This window comes from Papaver somniferum, chromosome 6 (assembly GCF_003573695.1).
Source record: "Papaver somniferum cultivar HN1 chromosome 6, ASM357369v1, whole genome shotgun sequence".
NCBI classification, from domain to species: Eukaryota; Viridiplantae; Streptophyta; class Magnoliopsida; order Ranunculales; family Papaveraceae; genus Papaver; species Papaver somniferum.
The window spans coordinates 11,406,531-11,426,455 of record NC_039363.1 but is presented as its reverse complement, the minus strand read 5'-3'; positions in this window follow the sequence as shown (position 1 = coordinate 11,426,455).

Sequence of the window (19,925 nt, the reverse complement as noted above, 5' to 3'; positions counted from 1 at the left end):
TAATTCCTTCTTTAGAAGAGCCCCCAAAGTTGGACCTTAAACCACTACCCGATACTCTAAAGTATGTGTTTTTAGGCCCATCTGAGACTTTACCTGTGATTGTAGCTTCCAATTTGGATAGTGATCAGGAAAGTAGGCTAGTAAATGTACTTCAAGACAATAAGGAAGCTTTAGGGTGGACTATACAGACATTAAGGGTATAAGTCCTACTGTGTGTATGCATCAGATTCATTTAGAGGAAGACTCCAAACCTTCTAGGGAGATGCAACGTCGACTGAACCCTAACATGAAAGAGGTAGTTCGAAAAGAGGTGCTTAAGTTGTTAGATGCGGGTATTATTTACCCAATTTCAGACAGTAAGTGGGTCAGCCCTGTTCAGGTTGTCCCCAAGAAATCAGGTATCACTGTAGTCCAGAATGATAATAATGAATTAATCCCAACCCGAGTGACCACGGGATGGCGTGTGTGTATTGACTATAGGAAATTGAACAAGGTCACAAGGAAGGATCACTTTCCCCTTCCTTTTATCGACCAAATGCTAGAGCGATTAGCTGGACATAGTCACTATTGCTTCTTAGATGGCTACTCCGGTTATAATCAGATCGTTATTGCCCCAGAAGACCAAGAGAAAACCACTTTTACCTGTCCCTTTGGTACCTTTGCGTATAGACGCATGCCTTTCGGGCTATGTAATGCCCCTGCAACTTTTCAGCGTTGTATGATGAGCATATTTTCTGATATGGTAGAACGGTTCTTAGAGGTCTTTATGGATGATTTTTCAGTGTTTGGTTCATCTTTCGATGAGTGCTTGCATCATTTGACATTAGTGTTGACTAGGTGTAAGGAAAAAAATTTAGTGCTTAATTGGGAAAAATGCCATTTCATGGTTAAATCAGGAATTGTATTAGGGCACATCGTCTCTTCAAAGGGTATAGAGGTAGACAAAGCCAAAGTTGACCTTATTAAGACTTTACAGGTCCGAAAAACCGTAAAAGATATTAGGTCATTCCTAGGGCATGCTTTTTACCGTCGATTCATTAAGGATTTTAGCTTGATTTCTAGACCTCTTTGCAATTTGCTTGCAAAAGATGTTAAGTTTGTCTTTGATGATGCTTGTTTAGAGGCTTTTGAGAAGCTTAAAACTTTACTCACTACTGCCCCGATAGTCCAGGCACCTAACTGGAACCTACCCTTTGAGATTATGTGTGATTCTTCAGATTATGCTATAGGCGTCGTTTTAGGACAACGAGAAAACAAATGACTTCATGTGATTTATTATGCTAGCAAAACTCTGAATGATGCCCAAATGAACTACACAACTACCGAGAAGGAACTTTTAGCCATCGTGTTTGCCTTGGATAAGTTTAGGTCCTACCTATTAGGTTCTAAGATCATAATCTATACAGATCATGCTGCTTTGAAATACCTTTTATCTAAGAAGGATACCAAACCTAGATTGATTAGATGGATCCTATTGTTACAGGAATTTTCCCCAGACATTAGAGACAAAAAGGGTGCAGAAAATGTAGTAGCAGATCACTTGTCTAGGCTAGTTGTTAGTTCCCCTAGTGATTCCCTTCCTATAAGGGATAGCTTTCCTGATGAACAATTGTTCTCTGTTTCCCAATCACCTTGGTATGCAAATATAGTGAATTATCTTGTTACTGGTCGAACCCCTCAACATTGGGGTAAGCAAGATCGTTCTAGGTTTTTAGCCGAGGTTAAGCATTTCTTTTGGGACGATCCTTATCTGTTTAAGTATTGTCCGGACCAGATTATTAGGAGATGTATCTGAGAGTGACCAGTCTAGTATTATCTCCTTTTGTCATGAACATGCATGTGGGGGTCATTTTAGTGCTAAGAAGACTGCTGCTAAGATTTTGCAGTGTGGATTTTACTGGCCTTCGTTGTTTAAAGATTCCCATAGTCATTGTGTTTCTTGTGAGCGTTGCCAGAAGTTAGGAACCATTTCCCGTAGAAATATGATGCCTTTGAACCCTATTTTAGTGATTGAGGTCTTTGATGTGTGGGGCATTGATTTTATGGGTCCATTTCCTATTTCGTTTGGTTATCTTTACATACTTGTCGTTGTAGACTATGTGTCTAAGTGGGTTGAGGCGGTTCCGTGTAGAACGAATGACCACAGGGTCGTAGTCCAGTTTTTGAAAGAGAATATACTTACACGTTTTGGTACGCCGCGAGCTATAATTAGTGATGGAGGTTCACACTTTTGTAATAGACCGTTTTCTCTTTTAATGAAACAATACGGTATTACCCATAAAGTAGCAACCCCATATCACCCTCAGACTAGTGGTCAGGTAGAGGTTTCCAATAGGGAAATTAAACGTATTCTAGAGAAAACAGTTAATCCAAATAGGAAAGACTGGTCGTCGAGGCTTACTGATGCCTTATGGGCTTACCGTACTGCGTTTAAGACACCCATTGGAATGTCACCTTATCGTTTAGTGTTTGGCAAGGCATGTCACCTGCCTGTTGAGTTAGAGCATCGAGCCTATTGGGCTATTAAGAACTTAAACTTTTCACTTGACAAGGCAGGAGCTCAAAGAAAGCTCCAGCTCAATGAGTTGGACGAGATTCGTAGAGATGCATACGATAGTGCTAAGGAGTATAAGAACAAAATGAAACTTGTGCATGATAGGAATATTTTACGAAAGTCATTTTCTCCAGGTCAAAAAGTTCTTTGTATGACACTCGTTTGCATCTATTCCCCGGGAAGTTGCGCTCTCGGTGGACCGGTCCTTTTGTGGTCCGTACTGTTTTTCCTCATGGCGCTGTTGAGATTGAGACACCAGATGGTAGTAGTTCTTCGAAGGTTAACGGTCAGCGATTGAAGCCCTTTTTAGAGCCTTTTCCTACAGGTGATGTTGAGGAGGTCCCTCTGGAGGACCCTGTTTACCTTGATTGACCATCGAGGCGATTTTGTATGTTGTATAATATTTTTGTAGGTTTTTGGTTACACTTCACCCAGGTACTATCTTTCCGACTTCTCTCTTTACTATTTCCTCATGTTACTTATATTTTTGGTACTGTTCTTTGATTAGAAACATTGAGGACAATGTTAGATTTAAGTTTGGGGGTGGGGTAGAACTTTTTGTTACCTTTTCGTTGCAATAAATAAACTCCAGAGCCTAGAAATTTATCCCTATTAAGGATGGCACTAACCAATCTAAGTGGATGGAAGCATTTTGGTTGTAGGAGTTGAGGAACCAATCTGACTAGATGGCAACATCTAAAGAGTCTATTCATAAAAGCACAGAGCTCAGGTGTTAGAAATAACATGATAGTTTCACCATATCTCGTTGAGTCCTTTTCACTTCTGTTTTTATTTTGTTTTGTTTTTAAACTATGTTTCTCTAAGTGATTAGGTGGGGCTCACGATTCAAGTTGTTACCAATGCTAGGGTGAATTAGAGTGATTGAGATACAAAAAAAAAAAAGACCAGACCATGACCAACTGGAATAAATTCAATAAAGTCGACCACTGGAACCCTTGTATATGCCAGTTGTGTTGACCTAGAGTTAGGATTATCAATCACTGGTTCCCTTGTATATGCCAGTGTGTTGATATTAGTCAGACTAGTATCTCAGTCCATTAGGATAGGTTCATTTTGGCGGAGGCCTTCAGACAGATATGAGAAACACCGTTCACCTAGTAAACATCAAAACCATCTATGTTTTATATCCATCTTCTTGATCTATCCATGTGATTAGTTTTGACTCCGGATATTGATGTCCATAGTGCGACTATCTGAGTAGAGCTCTGTCACTTCATATGAATTTTAGTATGCTTGAGTGCAAACTCGTGTACAACAATTGGAATTTCGCATCAGGGTACTTCCTCCTGTAGTCAATAAGTATGCCAACCAAGGAGATTCTTTAGTGCCTTCCAAGGTTCTGTGTAGATAGCTAGGGTCTGGAGTAAAAGGTTTTGTGGGTATACCTCTGGTAAGCCCTCCGGAGACAACACTCCGCCACTAGGGACACCTAGGGGTTTAAAGGCTTATTGCATACGCTAAATGCAATCGACGATGCCTGCGACAGTGAGTTAGGATTTTATTTCTATTTTATTTTTGCTCGAGGACTAGCAAATAATAGGTTTGGGGGTATTTGATAGACACATTTTTGTGTCCGATTTGTCTCGATTCTATATATTGTTAGGGCTCATTTTTGTACTTATTATGGTGTTTTATTTATGTAGGTATTTTTGGCTAATAAACATTTTTGGAAAAAATTGGCTCGAAAAGTTGTCGGAAAGCACCCGGAGGACATTTGCTATTCGGACTCTCACTTTGGATAAGGGGTAACCTAATTACTAAGGGGCATCCCATTTCCAGGCAGTTGCTAATCGCACCCCTACTCTGGATAAGGGGCAACCATCTTCAACATTCAAAAAAGGTTTTGGCGGGAAAAAGTGCAGTTAAAGAACAGTTTTGGCAATCGTGATTTGGAGGAGTTTGAGGTCGATTAAACCTCTGATTTTCATAGGATAGACTCCTTATGGGTCTAGGAATCTGATATGGGTGTTTAAATCGATTAGACTGGGCTCAATCGACGGATTTTTCTCACAACAGAAAATATGGAAAGTCACGTGTGTGACCTGTTTTAGGGAATTTTAGAGAGATTAAAGCTGTAAACCTTCCCAAAGATTTGTATCTATCTAAGGAAGAGTTTAGAATAAAAAGGAAAGCTCAGAAACGCGTAGAAATCCTAAAACAAGAAATTGCGCAACTTGGCCGTGAAGAGAAGGAAAGAGATTTTGGAAGATTTGGGAGAGATTTAATCGGTATTTTTGATATAAATAGATGTCTTGGGTCATATAGAAGAGGTGTCGAGAGTTTGGGAACCTAAGGAGAGCCAGAGAACAAGAAATCAGAGCTTTACCAAACTCTGTTTTTGCTGCTGCTATTGTTGAAGAAGAAGAACGCGAAGAACATTGACCCTCGGTAGACAGTCGCAGAAAAGTGTCAATGTTTAACAGCTGAAGAACATTAAGCTGTTCAGGACAGTCTTATTCTAGGGTCTTAAAATCAGCGACAAAGCAAAAGTTTTTCTGTAACAGTTCCATTGTAACAGCTGTTTTACAACACCAATACACTGTTGCAAACAGTCTGTGTTATTACTTTTCAATCTTTTAATCATCTTTTGAGCAACAAACACATATTTTGAGATCATGATTAATATGAGGAGCTAAACCCCATTGCTGAGGCGATAGAGGAAGCTATTTTTCCAACAAAAAGTGGTATATTCTATTTTATCTTTTTATTTGCAATAATTATATGATTATTTGCCTTGAAATATTATTGAATATGATTTTTATTTGAGTGATTGTGATCTATTTTGATGGAGTATGCTTAGTTTTAAGACTTTTGATGCTTCATACTTGGTATTTCCAATTATTACTTTTGAAAATCTACTTGTTGCAATATTTTAGAATCAAATTAAACAAGAAAATTGCATAAATATAAGTATTGGTTTAATCACTTTGAATTTGGAAAATAGTGGAATCTTAGCCTCAATGTTTCTTTTAGTATTGACATCTTTGATTGAGTTTGCTATAATTTTTAGTGAGTTTTCTACTTTAATATTAGGACTTAAGTCTAATTAATATCCTTCACAAGTCTGAGAATCGAACCACTTTTACCACTATTTACAAATCACATCACAAGTCAAAGTCAAGGAACTTACCGCAGGAAAATAGCATGTAATGCTATTAGGCTCGTTTTGGCTAGTCGCCTAAAACTTTCAACAGGTTTGTCAGTTCGGTGGCGAACTTCGATGGTTGGGATCGCATGTCATGAAGGAGGGTAGCCATTGATTATGGCTACCTTGTGTTGGCGCCTGATAAGGGCGCGGTGGCGTTTTGGTGTACGCCAGTTGCAATGTGGCATGGCTGGCATGGCTCGGGCGCGGTGGTGCAAGTGGCGCCTGGCGTATCCATGGCCACTAGATTTAGGAAGCTGGTCGCCTGAAACTTTCCACAAGTCTGTCAGTTCGGTGGCAAACTTGGATGGCTGAGATTGTAATTCAGGAAAGAGGGTGGCCATTGATTATGGACACATTCTGTTGGCACCTGTTAATGGCATAATGGCATAGCCGCGCCTGTGACGTTGTGGCGTGGCCACGCCTGTGACATTGTGGCATAGCCAAATCTAGTATTTGGCACCGTGGCCAAAATTAGGGCTTGGAGGCGTGGCCAAGTCTAGGATTTTGTGGCGTGGCCAAGGCTAGGCTTGGCGGCATGACCAAGGCTAAAGTGTCTCATGGCATGTTATTGCGACAGAGTGGCATGTTGGCATGCCGATTAATATGTTGTTGTGGCAGGGCGCGTTTGGATTTCCAGTTAGTATGGTGGCGCGGCAGGGCGCGTTTGACCTTTAATATATGGTGGCGAGTTTAGAGTGACTTGATTGGTCAAGAAAGGGTCCGACTAAACATAAGGCGCGGCCACATCTCTAGTGCTTGTGGCGCATTTTAAAGTGACCTGATTGGTCGGTAGGAAGGAGAGGGAATGGCCAAGCATGGGCATGGCTACACTTCTGGTGTGAGTGTGGCGGCTTTAGAGCGACCTGATTGGTCGATGGGAAATGGGGCCGACAAGTATGGGCACATCCACAACTTATGTGCGTGTGGCGAGTTTAAAGCGACCTGATTGGTCGAGGGAAATAAGGCAGGTTTAGGATGGGGCGTGGCCAATGGCAAGTGGCGTCAGCTGGTTTAAGGCATGGCCACGCCTCCCTTTGCTGCTGCGGCTCCCTGTTTTCTGATTCTGGGCAAGGTTTTGCACCTACTAATCCATGGAGGATTAATTCCCTAGTTCTCCTAGGCTTACTTTCGACAAGAAAGGTCTGGTATATTGCGCAAGGCACAAAAGTAATTGATTAAATTCTATGTGTTGACACAGAGTTCTTTAAGTTCATTGCCAGAGAGCAGCATGCTTTCTGATTGAATACCTTATGCAAAGACCTTATCCTTGATATTTGGAAATTCGTGCTACTTTGCTGTGAGTGAACACAAATTGTCATACCATATAAACATTAAGGGTTCAGCCGGGGAACATAGCATAGAAATCATTCAAATAAACTTATATTAAGCGAATATAGGCAAGGCGCCGAAATTTACAGAACATCTGGGATGGTTGCTACATGAGCCAGTCTGGATAAATTTCATGTAAATATATTGAATGGCTCAATGAATGTGCCAGTGGAGAGGTTAACACTCATGGATCCGTTTCCTTACAGAGTGACGTCACATCAGATGCAAGGTTTTATAATTTTAACCCTAAGCTAAAAACCACCATCAACATTAAGTCCCCTTCTTAGCACGTAACCATGGCGTTGTTGCGAGGTAAGAATGAGATGGTGACAGACAAAAGTAAAATAGAAAGGGCAATACGTGAAGAGATCGTCAGGGAAATTCGACTAACCTTCGGCGGAAGGCATGAGGAATCCGTGATCCTTGTATTAGCGGTTTTTTCATAAATTCGGCTTGGCCATGGGTATTGGCATCAGCGCTGCATCTTTGACTATTGATCGGCAGAGGTGCCATTGCAACTTGGTCCGCGGAACGGGCGATGGTTGGCTAGGAAAGGTAGATGGCGTTGTTGGCTTTGAATGATGGATGAATGATGGAGGACACTGCTTTCTTGGCTACATCCATGGAATGGTGCTGCTGGCTAGATCCACGGAGCAGCACTGTTGGCTAGGTCCGTAGAGCGGTGCTGTTGGCTAGGTCCGTAAAGCGGTGGATGGCGCTGCTTTGAACGGCCAAGATGGCGCTAGCTAGGTCACGGAGAAACAGAGATGGCACGTCTGGCTCCTGATTCGTGAAACTGTGGATGGCGCTGCTTTGAACAGCCAAGATGGCGCTTCCTTCGCTGGTGGAGATGGCTCTGCTTTGAACGGCTAAGATGGCGCTAGCTAGGTCATAGAATGGTGGAAACTTGCTTCAGTCCATGGAATGGTGGAAACTGGCTTCAGTCCATGGAATGGTGGAAACTGGCTTCAGTCCATGAAATAGTGGAAACTGGCTTCAGTCCATGGAATGGTGGAAAATGGCTTCAGTCCGTGGAATGGTGAAACTGGCTTCAGTCCGCGAAATGGTGAAACTGGCTTCAGTCCGTGGAATGGTGAAAATATGGCACCGAAACTTTGGCTACCAAACGGTAATGATGGCACTGGAACTTTTTCTACCAAGCCGTGATGATAGCGCTCGAACTTTGGCTACCAAGCGGTGATGATGGCACTGGAACTTTGGCTACCAAGCGGTGATGGTAGCGCTGGAACTTTGGCTTCAAATAATGATGGTGGCGCTGGAACTTTGGCTACCAAGCGGTGATGATGGAACTGGAACTTTGGTTACCAAGCGGTGATTTTGGATACCAAGCGGTGATGATAGCGCTGGAACTTTGGCTTCAAATGGTTATGGTGCCGCTGATGGCTTCAGTTCGTGGAACGGTGGAAATTGCACTCAGAAGGCTTGCTGGCTGGATCACGGAATGCCGGAGCGTTGGCGCTAACTTAACCATAGAGTGCTGGAGTCAAGGAGAGTTGGCTTGACCACCGAGTGCTGGAGCCATGGAGAGTTGGCTTGACCATGGAGTGCTGGAGACATGGAACGTTTGTAGGTTGAGCGACTGGTGTTCCTCGTGTTGGCGCGCTGCTGGTTCGGTCATGGAGCGGAGACATTGGCACACTACTTGTTCGGCTATGGAGCATGAGTGTGGTGCGCCTAGTCATCTATTCCCATTCATGGAGCAATAAGGAATCCTTATTCTGTTCAAACTCTAGAAACTACGTTCGTATGAAAAGGGGTATCGACCCTCTTCTGTTTTTGTTGTTCGTCCGACTCCGTGCTTTCATCTGCAGCATCTGGATCCTCTTCGTCATTTTTTAGCGGTGGTAGAGCGATCATTAATGGTAACAAAGAAATCTCCAATAGTGATAATCAAAATAAAGGCAATCCAGGAGAACTCAAGGTAGGTGCTCTCGCATGTATCCACCCAACAGTACCATCGATATTCTCCAGAATGTGTAATAAGGCTATGACTCCAGAAGAATGAGTATCTAACCTCTCCAGTGGATTTAAAAATTTACCAAACTCCATTGCGATCTTGGGATATATGGATGAAATATATGCTCGGAAATGATCATGTCAGGGCTAATATTGGAGATTGTGGTTGCGTTGTTGGTCCATCCTTGATTTTAGGTTATTTGGTGCTTGGACTTTCTGATTGCGATGATGATATGTTGTGGATGCTTGCATGGTCGAAATCTTCTGAAGCCATTGGGTTAAGTAGACCAGCTGAGAGCGCTCCGTTGCCGATGTGATGCTATCAAGTCTTTAAGGACTTCGTTCAAAGCGACATACTTTGAACCATCTTCTGAATCTTGGACTATTGCATGAAACGGGATGCGGTGATTAGTTCCCAGTTATACTTCTGTTAGATCCGATGGCATGGTCGGATATGTGAATTTATCTCTGTGGCGTACTTTTGATGTATTTGATGCGCGTGTACGGATTCATGTTGAGAAATTCTTGCGGCTCGTAAAAATTCGACAGTGATGATGTTGAAATAGGAAATGTTAGAGCATTTCTCGGTCGAACTCGCATGCGTTGCTATCTCAAGCATGTTTGTCAATGCTAGTGATCAAAACTTTAAGTCTTGATTTCTAGTCTACTATAGCTAAGTCTCGGACTAGGATAGAAAGTGTGGTTGAGCTCAAGGAATTCATGGCGATTCATCATACAAGAAGAAGAACTACTCAAGGAACCGGTGGAACTTCTCCACAAAAAGGTATGTGAAGACTTGAACTTATATGCACTCAAAAGTCTATCTACTCTATCTCCTACTTCTTGAGATAAAAAGTAGTATGCTATATATAGACTTAGATTATACACACTTGGTATTTCGAGCTGAGTATACCTCGCCTATCTATATCTCGAAATATGTGTTGGTAAGCGTTTCGCTTCGATCATCTTTATCTTTACCTAGTGACGAAAGTCATGATATGTTTCAATCACTTTGAAAATTGCTTTGACGATAAATGGTGTAATAATTGTATAACATCCTCTAAGAATGTTTCAATGGTTGGAATGAGAGTTTAGATTACATAACCAATAATGGAGATAAGTATTGTTGTGGAAACACATATGTGCATAAGTCCTATCCCATGAACCAAAGTTTGCGAACTTTGTTGATCAAGAGAAACCGGAAGAATGACTTGTTTCCAAGTCCGCGAACTGTCGAACTTCTCATCCCGAGAAATTTTGCTGGAGTTGACAAACTTGTTACGTGAATGCCTGTCCTCGAACCCAGTCCGCGAACTGGCGGAAAGTCTTTGCCGAGATTTTCTGCTGGAGTTTGTAAACTCTGCCTGGTTACTTAAGTCCGCGAACCTAGTGTGCGAACTTAAGAAGGTTATATATCTGAAGATGATTTCTGAATTTAAACTTATAAAGACTAAGGAATGGAATTTGCAAACCGTGGATATAAAGTTCATAAACCGATTCGAGTGAATCAAATCATCTTTGCTTCAATTGTGTCTTGTGTAGTACATAAGACTTCCTTGCAATTGAACAACTCTCTAACTAGTTCATTTGACTCATTTGAACTAGTTATGGTGAAGAAGAATATGGTTGGTATGAAATGCTCATATGGCTAACCTTTTGGTTAACTATTGTTGAACCAACAATGTACAAGTTTGGGTACGGTTAACAAACCTATAAGCGTGCATTTCATTTGTGTATAACAAGCTAAGTTTTCGATCTAACGGTTGATAAATATTAGCTTGAATCTAAATCAGGTTTTCATCTAACGGTGGATATTGTTTGCTTTGTGACCAAGGCGAAACCCTGATATGAAAGACTATATAAGGGGACATCTAGCAACTCTGCAAAACTACTCCCTACACTTCACGTGTGATACTAGTTTGCGTGCTAGAGTCGTTTCTCCTTTAACCTTTGGTTTTCTTCTTCTAAAAACCAGGTTAACGACTTAAAGAATTCATTGGAATTGCGAAGCCAGACCGATACTACTTTTATCGTAGTTGTGTGATCTGATCTTGCATATTCTATCCTACGAGTACAATCAGATTGATTGGCTTGAGATTAATATCTCCGATAGGCAAGATATAAAAACTAGTCACAAACATCTTCGTCTCATTGTATGTGATTCCGCAACATCTTGTTTCGCTACCATACGATTAAGATTGTTGTGAGGTGATTGATTTATCTAGGCTGTTCTTCGGGAATATAAGACCGCATTATCAATTGGTTCCTGTTCACCTAGATTATTATCAAAAGACGGAACAAAAACTTTAGGGTTTTTATGTGGGAGACAGATTGATCCTTTTATAGACTTGTCTGTGGGAGACAAATTTGTTTATTGTCAAAGCCTGCGATTTTTGGTCGTAGAAACTCTTAGTTGTGGGTGAGATCAGCTAAGGGAATCAAGTGCGCAGTATCCTGCTGGGATCAAAGGCGTAGGGAGTACAACTATATCGTGGATCAGTGGAAGACTGATCGAGATTCAACTACAGTCCAGTCCGAAGTTAGATTGGAGTAGGATAGTGTCTATAGCGGCTTAATATAGTGTGTGTTCAATCTGGACTAGGTCCCAGGGTTTTTTTGCATTTGCGGTTTCCTCGTTAACAAAATTTCTGGTGTCTATGTTATTTCAGTTTCTGCATTATATTGTTTTATCTTTATAATTGAAATAATACAGGTTGTGCGTTAGATCATCAATTAGAGTAATCCAACCTTTGGTTGTTGATTATCATTGATTGATCCTTGGATATTGGTCTTTGGTACCATCCAAGTTATTCCTTGTATTTGACTAGTACTCGCAGTTTCTGTTTGAGAAAATCAAATCAATAGAGAGAGATACAAACTCGTTGATGTACTTTTAATTGATTGAGTCTTGTTGATTCTCTTAAAAGTACATTCGAGTTTGTCCATACAGATTACTAAGCGAAATATTGGGTGGTGTTGTTAGACCCCTGCTTTTCCAATTGGTATCGGAGCAGGCAAACACGTTCAAGCCCTTATAAGTATGTTGTTGTAGTAATCTGACTATATGGACCACAAAGTCTCAATTGACGCCTCACCAGGTTTAAATACCAATCATAGGAAAAAGTCTGATAAGCTGGTTACTCTTCAAAAAGGGTTGGATGAACAAATCCGGATCAACTCTGGTCTTGTTGCAGAAATTGCACTTCTTAAAGATTTGATTCCTGGTAATAGTCCCTTTATGGATCTGAGTAACTCCAGTTTTTTCTCTCGTGATGGTAAACAACGATCAAATTTTGTGAAAACTTATATGACTAGGAACCACTCAGACAAACTTCAAAGTATTGGCCCGTGTTGATATTGTGATTCCTTTGATCACATTCAACAAGTTTGTACGTCTTTTGAAAAGAGTCTGAATGTTGCAAGTGATCCTTGTAAGAAAATTAAACAACTCCATGTTACTCTAAAAAGACATACAAAACTATCAGGAAATTCTAAAAAGAAAAGTACTGATAGTATGGGTACCTCTGGTTTAAGTCCTACATCTCCCTTTCAATGGTTCCTTGACAGTAGATGTAGTTATTTATTATATACGATAGGCCATTCTCTATGGGTTGTGTCATCTATCGACTGTGAAGGTGGAAGAGAGTCTAAGGACAATACAAAAGGACAACTTCAAAAATATGTGCAAGTTTGGTTGTCATCTTTCACAAGTAGAACCAGGAAATTCTGATGAAACTATGAACGATCCCCTTTGGGTGAATGCAATGCATGAAGAGTTAAATCAATTTCAAAGACAATACGTGTGAGATCTTGTACCATGTATTTTCAATATCAATATTATTGGTTCCAAATGGGTATTCAAGAATAAGTCTGATAAATTAGGGACAACTTTCAAAAACAAAGACTTGTCACTCAAGGATATTCACAGATTAAAGAATTTGAGTTTGACGAAACACCTGTTCCTGTGGGATGCCATGAGTCCACTTTACTTTTGTTAGCTCATACTTGTTTTCCTAAGGACAAGTTGTTTCGAATGGATAATCTTCATAGGTCCTATGAGACTAGTATTTCCAGAATCAAAAGGAGGAGGATTTCTGCTCACACAACAAACCTTGAAATTTCACGGTGTGATAAACAAGGGGAGATTTTGGCTCACAACGTCTCTACCTAACTTCATAGACGTTCGCATCCTCATCTTTAACTTGAGAAAATGGGGTTTTGCGTCTTTTTGGCTCAAGTAGTATTTTCTTGGTTAAAAAGGTTTATTTAAAACTATATAAATTATGAACTACAAAAGTCTTGTTGTCTAGGGTTTTAGTCGTTTGTAAACGTTGTGTTATTTCCCAACGGATTACTGTTTCATGGCTCCTGTAACTAGAGGCATCACAAGCAAGGATGCAGTTGAAGCAACTAACGTACGCCGGTGTACATGAATTTCTTCCACAAGGGTGAAGAAAGTGAAGGCTGCAATTAATGGTAAAGGTCCTTCCTCAAACTGGTTTTTTTCTTCTTATCAAAGTGATGATAACTTCAGGAACCTGGTAAAAGAATTCATCAGCAAAAGAAACGGTTTAAAATCCCAAATCGCTTCCTCTTTGGAAGAGCTAATTCACTATGAACGGATGTTGTCTCTAACAACGAACACCGTGCGTAAACTGAAAAGAGAACGTAGTAAGTTGACAGTTATTTCCAAAGAGTTGGAGGAATTGGATGATCCCATTATCAATGGTTTTTTCCACAACGAGAAGGAATTCTCCGAAGAGGCCTTGGGAAAACTTCATGTTTCCTAGTATGTCTTCTTTTTGGTTTAGTTGGAAGAATAAATAGTGCTTGAATAGCAATGATTGTGACACAGAGCTATTATTTTTCATCTTCTTGTTCTTCTTACGTTTATTTGGTTTAAATTCTAAAAATATTTGGAGGATGATGGTTTGCAGTATTTAATTCTTATGATTTGTTATATTGCAATTTGTTATGGGATATTGGTGTTTATGTCCATGAACTATGTTGTCCCATATTTTGTCAAAAGTAAAGTCGTTCATGATCGGTATTCATGTATTGATTTAAGGATGAGTAGACTTTTGGCATATACGAAAGTTAAGCCTATATTGTCAATTCTTTGATGGAAGATAGGTTAAAATCTTTTGTGTTCAAGGATTATGTCTATTAAATATCGATATGCAAATAGTGATGGAAGATAGAATGAATCCTTGTTTATTCCACAGTATTGATCTTCACTGCCATATTTTATGTAATACTGTGAGGCTCCGTAATGTGTCTTATGTTGAGCACGATACAACCAAGTTGATTAATTTTTGATTAGATTTGTTGGTTGTTCCGTAAGGTACTTTATGTTGAGCATTCTTGAACTAAATTAATCATCTTGTTTGGTTATTTAGTTATTTCTCCATAAGTCTTTTTACGTCGAACAAAACAAATGACAATTAAATTGATTACTTTTGTAATTAGTTTGATTGTGTTTTCCAATTAGATTAATTATGGGTTCTCTTGTAATTAATCTAGTTGGGTATTTTCATACTCCGTAAGATTCCTCTTATGTTGGGTATATGAACGACTATCCTATTCATTTTCTAATAGTTATGTTATTCGTATGCTTCGTAAGTTCTCTTATGTCGAGCATAATCAATTAAGTTGATCACTTTTGTGTTTAATTTGATTGTGTATTCCTATTAAATTAGTCATGGGTTTACTTGTGATTAATTTGATTGAGTTTTTGGATATAAAAAATCATTCTCATGGTTTTTTGGTGTCCAGTAAAAATCCTTCTTTTCTTTTGAAATTAAGGTCGCTCTTGTTGTTCCATTGGGAATGAAATCAAATGGGGGAGAGTTCTTTTGAACTTGTACTTAATGGTCATATCTTGAGGGGTGTGCGGCGGTGGAATTTTAAAAGGGTTATCTTGTATCTTTAAACTCCTTGATGAATGCTATTAGCTTAGGTTATATGATTGCATCTAAATTATATGGTATGTCTTTTTTCTTTTAGTCATGAAATGTCTCTTACGAAAATTTCATTATGATCCTGTTTTTGTACCTTTGCCAATTTTATTGACAAAAACGGGGAGAATTAATATGTAGTTCACACTACAAATACATATGGTTTTTGGATCATTGTGTAAGGGGGAGTGGTTTCCATGTGAGATGGAGTATTGACTAAAGGGGAGTGATACATATCACCATAGTATTATTGTTGAAGTTGTGATACAATTGGACTTTGACACTGTGTAATAATACTATGACACTGTATAACAATGATTGAGACCGATGCTTTCTCATTGTTATAGCTACGGATCGTCAACAACGGCGATGCCAAACTTACAACCTTTAGGATCATTGGAGTACTTGGAAGTGAAGAAGATTTCGAGGAATGTTGAAGATTAGACATGTGGAATAGGAGCTACTAAAGTTTCTTTATCTTTTTTGTATTCCATATGTATTGATAGTTTTGTCACTAAAATTGACAAAGGGGGAGATTGTTAGAGCATTGCTCGGTCGAACTCACATGCGTTAGTATCTCAAGCATGTTTGCCAATGTTAGTAATCAAAACTATAAGTCTTGATTTCTAGTCTACTATAGCTAAGTCTCGGACTAGTATAGAAAGTGTAGTTGAGATCAAGGAGTTCATAGAGATTCATCATACAAGAAGAAGAACTACTCAAGGAACCGGTAGAAATTCTCGACAAAAAGGTATGTGAAGACTTGAACTTATCTGTCACTCAAAAATCTATCTACTCTATCTCCTACTTCATGAGATAAAAAGTCGTATGCTATATATATATACTTGGATTATACACATTTGGTATTTAGAGCCGACTATACCTCGCCTATCTATATCTTGAAATATGTGTTGGTAAGCGTTTCGCTTCGATCATGTTTATCTTTACCTAGTGACGAAAGTCATGATATGTTTCAATCACTTTGAAAATTGCTTTGACGAGAAATGGTGTAACAACTATATAATGTCCTCTAAGAATGTTTCAATGGTTGGAATGAGAGTTTAGATTACATAACCAATGATGGACATAAGTATTATTGTGGAAACACATATGTGCATAAGTCCTATCCCTTGAACCAAAGTTTGCGAACTTTGTTGATCAATAGAAACCAGAAGTATGGGTTGTTTCCAAGTCGAACTCAGTCCGCGAACTGCGGAACTTATCATCCCGAGAAATTATGATGGAGTTGACAAACTTGTTACGTGAGTACCAGTCTGCGAACCCAGTCCGAGAACCGGCGGAAAGTCTTTGCCGAGATTTTCTGCTGGAGTTTGTAAACTCTGCCCTGTTGCTTAAGTCCTCGAACCTAGTGTGCAAACTTAATAAGGTTATATATCTGAAGATGATTTCTGAACTTAAGCTTATAAAGACTAAGAAATGCAATTTTCAAATTGTGGATACAAAGTTCATGAACCGATTTGAGTGAATCAAATCATCTTTGCTTCAATTGTGTCTTGTGTAGTACATAAGATTTCCTTGCAATTGAACAACTCTATAACTAGTTCATTTGAGTCATTTGAACTAGTTATGGTGAAGAATATGGTTGGTATGAAATTCTCGTATGGCTAACCTTTTGGTTAACTATGTTTGAACCAAGTACATGTTTGGGTACGATTAACAAACCTATAAGCGTGCATTTCATTTGTGTATAACAAGATAATTTTTCGATATAACGGTTGAGAAATATTAGCTTGAATCTAAATAAGGTTTTCATCTAACGGTGGATATTGTTTGCTTTTTGACCAAGGCGAAACCCTGATTTGAAAGACTATATAAGGGGACATCTAGCAACTCTGCAAAACTAATCCCCACACTTCACGTGTGATACTAGTTTGCGTGCTAGAGTCGTTTCTCCTTTAACCTTTGGTTTTCTTCTTTTAAAAACCAGGTTAATGACTTAAAGACTTCATTGGTATTGTGAAGCCAGACCGATACTACTTTTATCGTAGTTGTGTGATCTGTTCTTGCATCTTCTATCGTACAAGTACAATCAGATTGATTGGCTTGAGATTAATATCTCCGATAGGCAAGATATAAAAATTAGTCACAAACATCTTCGTCTCGTTGTTTGTGATTCCGCAACATATTTTTTTGCTACCATACGATTAAGATTGCTGTGAGGTGATTGATTTATCTAGGCTGTTCTTCGTGAATATAAGACCGGATTATCAATTGGTTCCTGTTTACCTTGATTATTATCAAAATACGGAACAAAAACTTTAGCGTTTTTCTTTGGGAAACAAATTGATCCTTTGATAGACTTGTCTGTGTGAGACATATTTGTTTATTTGTCAAAGCCTGCGATTTTGGGTCGTAGCAACTCTTAGTTGTGGGTGAAATCAACTAAGGGAATTAAGTGCGCAGTATCATGCTGGGATCAGAGGCGTAGGGAGTACAACTATACCTTGGATCAGTGGAAGACTGATTGGGGTTCAACTAAAGTCTAGTCCAAAGTTAGCTTGGAGGAGGCTAGTGTCTGTAGAGGCTTAATACAGTGTGTGTTCAATATGGACTAGGTCCCGGGTTATTTCTGCATTTGCGGTTTCCTCGTTAACAAAATTTCTGGTGTCTGTGTTATTTCAGTTTCCGCATTATATTGTTTTATATTTATAATTGAAATAATACAGGTTGTGCGTTAGATCATCAATTAGAGTAAACTAACCTTTGGTTGTTGATTGATCCTTGGATATTGGTCTTTGGTACCATCCAAGTTATTCCTTGTATTTGATTAGTACTCGCAGTTTCTGTTTGAGGAAATCAAATCAAGAGAGAGAGATATAAACTCGTTGATGTACTTTTAATTGATTGAGTCTTGTTGATTCTCTTAAAAGTAAATTCGAGTTTGTCCATACAGATTACTAAGTGAAATATTGGGTGGTGTTGTTAGACCCCCGCTTTTTCAGGAAATAACCTGGTTTAGGGCAGTGAAGGCATCCCATTATGGTAGTCCCCATTTGTAATTATCATGAACCTATTTTCTCGTGGAAGATGTGCTTCTGCTGCATTCACTGGTAAGGTGGTGACGCCAGGAGAATTAAAAGTGCTCCTCATTGGCTCTGGTTGGCGTGGTTCCTGCGGTAGCCGCTCCGTTAGCGTCTTGAGGGAAGTGAGTACCTTCTTCTGAAGCTATGTATGTCTGAGCCTTAACAAGAACTTCATGTCTTTCCATCAAATCAGTAATGGTAATAGGGGGTTGGCTTCCTCTGGTTCCTCCAGTTTCTCGTCCCGATGGTGGAGTGGTGGCAGCTCTGGATCTGGTGATCAGAGGTGTAACGCCTGAGGGAACGTTTCCTGCGTTGCTGGTGGTGTTGGTCATGCTGAGAGGTGGTAAATTGATGCCACTGGAAGGGACGTTGATACCAAGGACGTTCTCAGCACTGGTGACATCAGGGCTTGTTGCTGATCCGTATCTAAGCTCTACCATCTTGAAATTGGAATTGAAAAAATGAAATTGAAAGTTGAAAATTGATATTGCAACCGATAGATTAGTCTCCCACTGTGGTCGCCAATTGTTTGAGGGTGAAAACTGCTTCTGCCGGTTTTGTTAATTTTGTGTGTGCGCGGATGAGAAACGAATCTAAACGCTGAACAATGCACTACACGGGAGTACTTTTGATTCAAGAGATCAATCTGTACAATCCTGGCCTAAACCAAGAAATGGTCATTCCAGGCTTGCTTCGGTCACAAAGCGAAGGAAAAGGGTTGATCTTAGGGAGGGAAGCGAAGAGAGTGTTGAGACCAGAATAGTTGATTCTGAAGGTGTGGTTGTTTATTACTTGTATCAGAAAATAGAACTTGATAGCAAAATGGAAAGCTACCAGGTGATTTTTGGATAATGTGTTGTGTTGCCGACCAAAACTTGTTCTTTGGTGGAAATAGGCGAAGCCTATTTATACAAGTCATATTGAAACGTACCCTGGTCTCGTAGGAAGTGGAAACGATTGAGTGGTGGAAAAATAGAGTAACGTGTAACCGTCAGACATTATGCTTCCATGATGAAGGAAGTGAATTTGTGTGACCTTCAGACATTATGTTTCCATGATGAAGGAAGTGAATTCGTTTACAGCGTTACTTTTCACCACCACTAATTGTCCCGCTTCATGACACTTTCTTGTAACGGGCGTGTTGCACGCCGCACGCTGTAAACTACCAGACCAATACCCTGATGAGTATCCCCAGTTTGTGACATGTTTGATGTCTCGAGTTTTTTCGTGGAAAAAATGTAGCACTTTGCTACGTGTGGAAAGTTAAAATCAAGAGCCTTGTTGTAGGAAATAACATGTGATGCTATTACGCTTGCCTTGGTTGGTCGCCCGAAAATTGCCACAAGCCTGCCGGCTCGGCAACGAACTTTGATGGCTGAGATTGCATCTCATGATAAAGGGTAGCCGTCGATTATGGAGACCTTATGTTGGCACCTAGTAATGGAGCAATGGAACCTTTGGTGCATGCCGACAGCATTGCAGAATGGCTTGGCATGACTCGTGCATGCCAGTGGCACGGTGGTGCAAGTGGCGCCTGATGTAGCCATAGCCACTAGATTTAGCCGGCTGGTCATCTAAAACCTTCCACAAGACTTCCAGCTCGGTGGCGAACTTGGATGGATGAGATTGCATCTCATGATGAAGGGTGGCCGTCAATTATGGATACCTTCCTATGGCGCCTGGTAATGGCGCAATGGCACCTTTGGTGCATGCCAGCAGTATTGCAGCATGGCTTGGCATGGCTCGTGCATGACAGTGGCACGATGGTGTAAGTGGCGCCTGGCGTAGCCATGTATACTAGATTTAGGAGGCTGGTCGCCTGAAACTTGCCACAAGTCCGTCAGTTCGTTGGCGAACTTGGATGGCTGAGATTTGTAATTCAGGAGAGAGGGTGG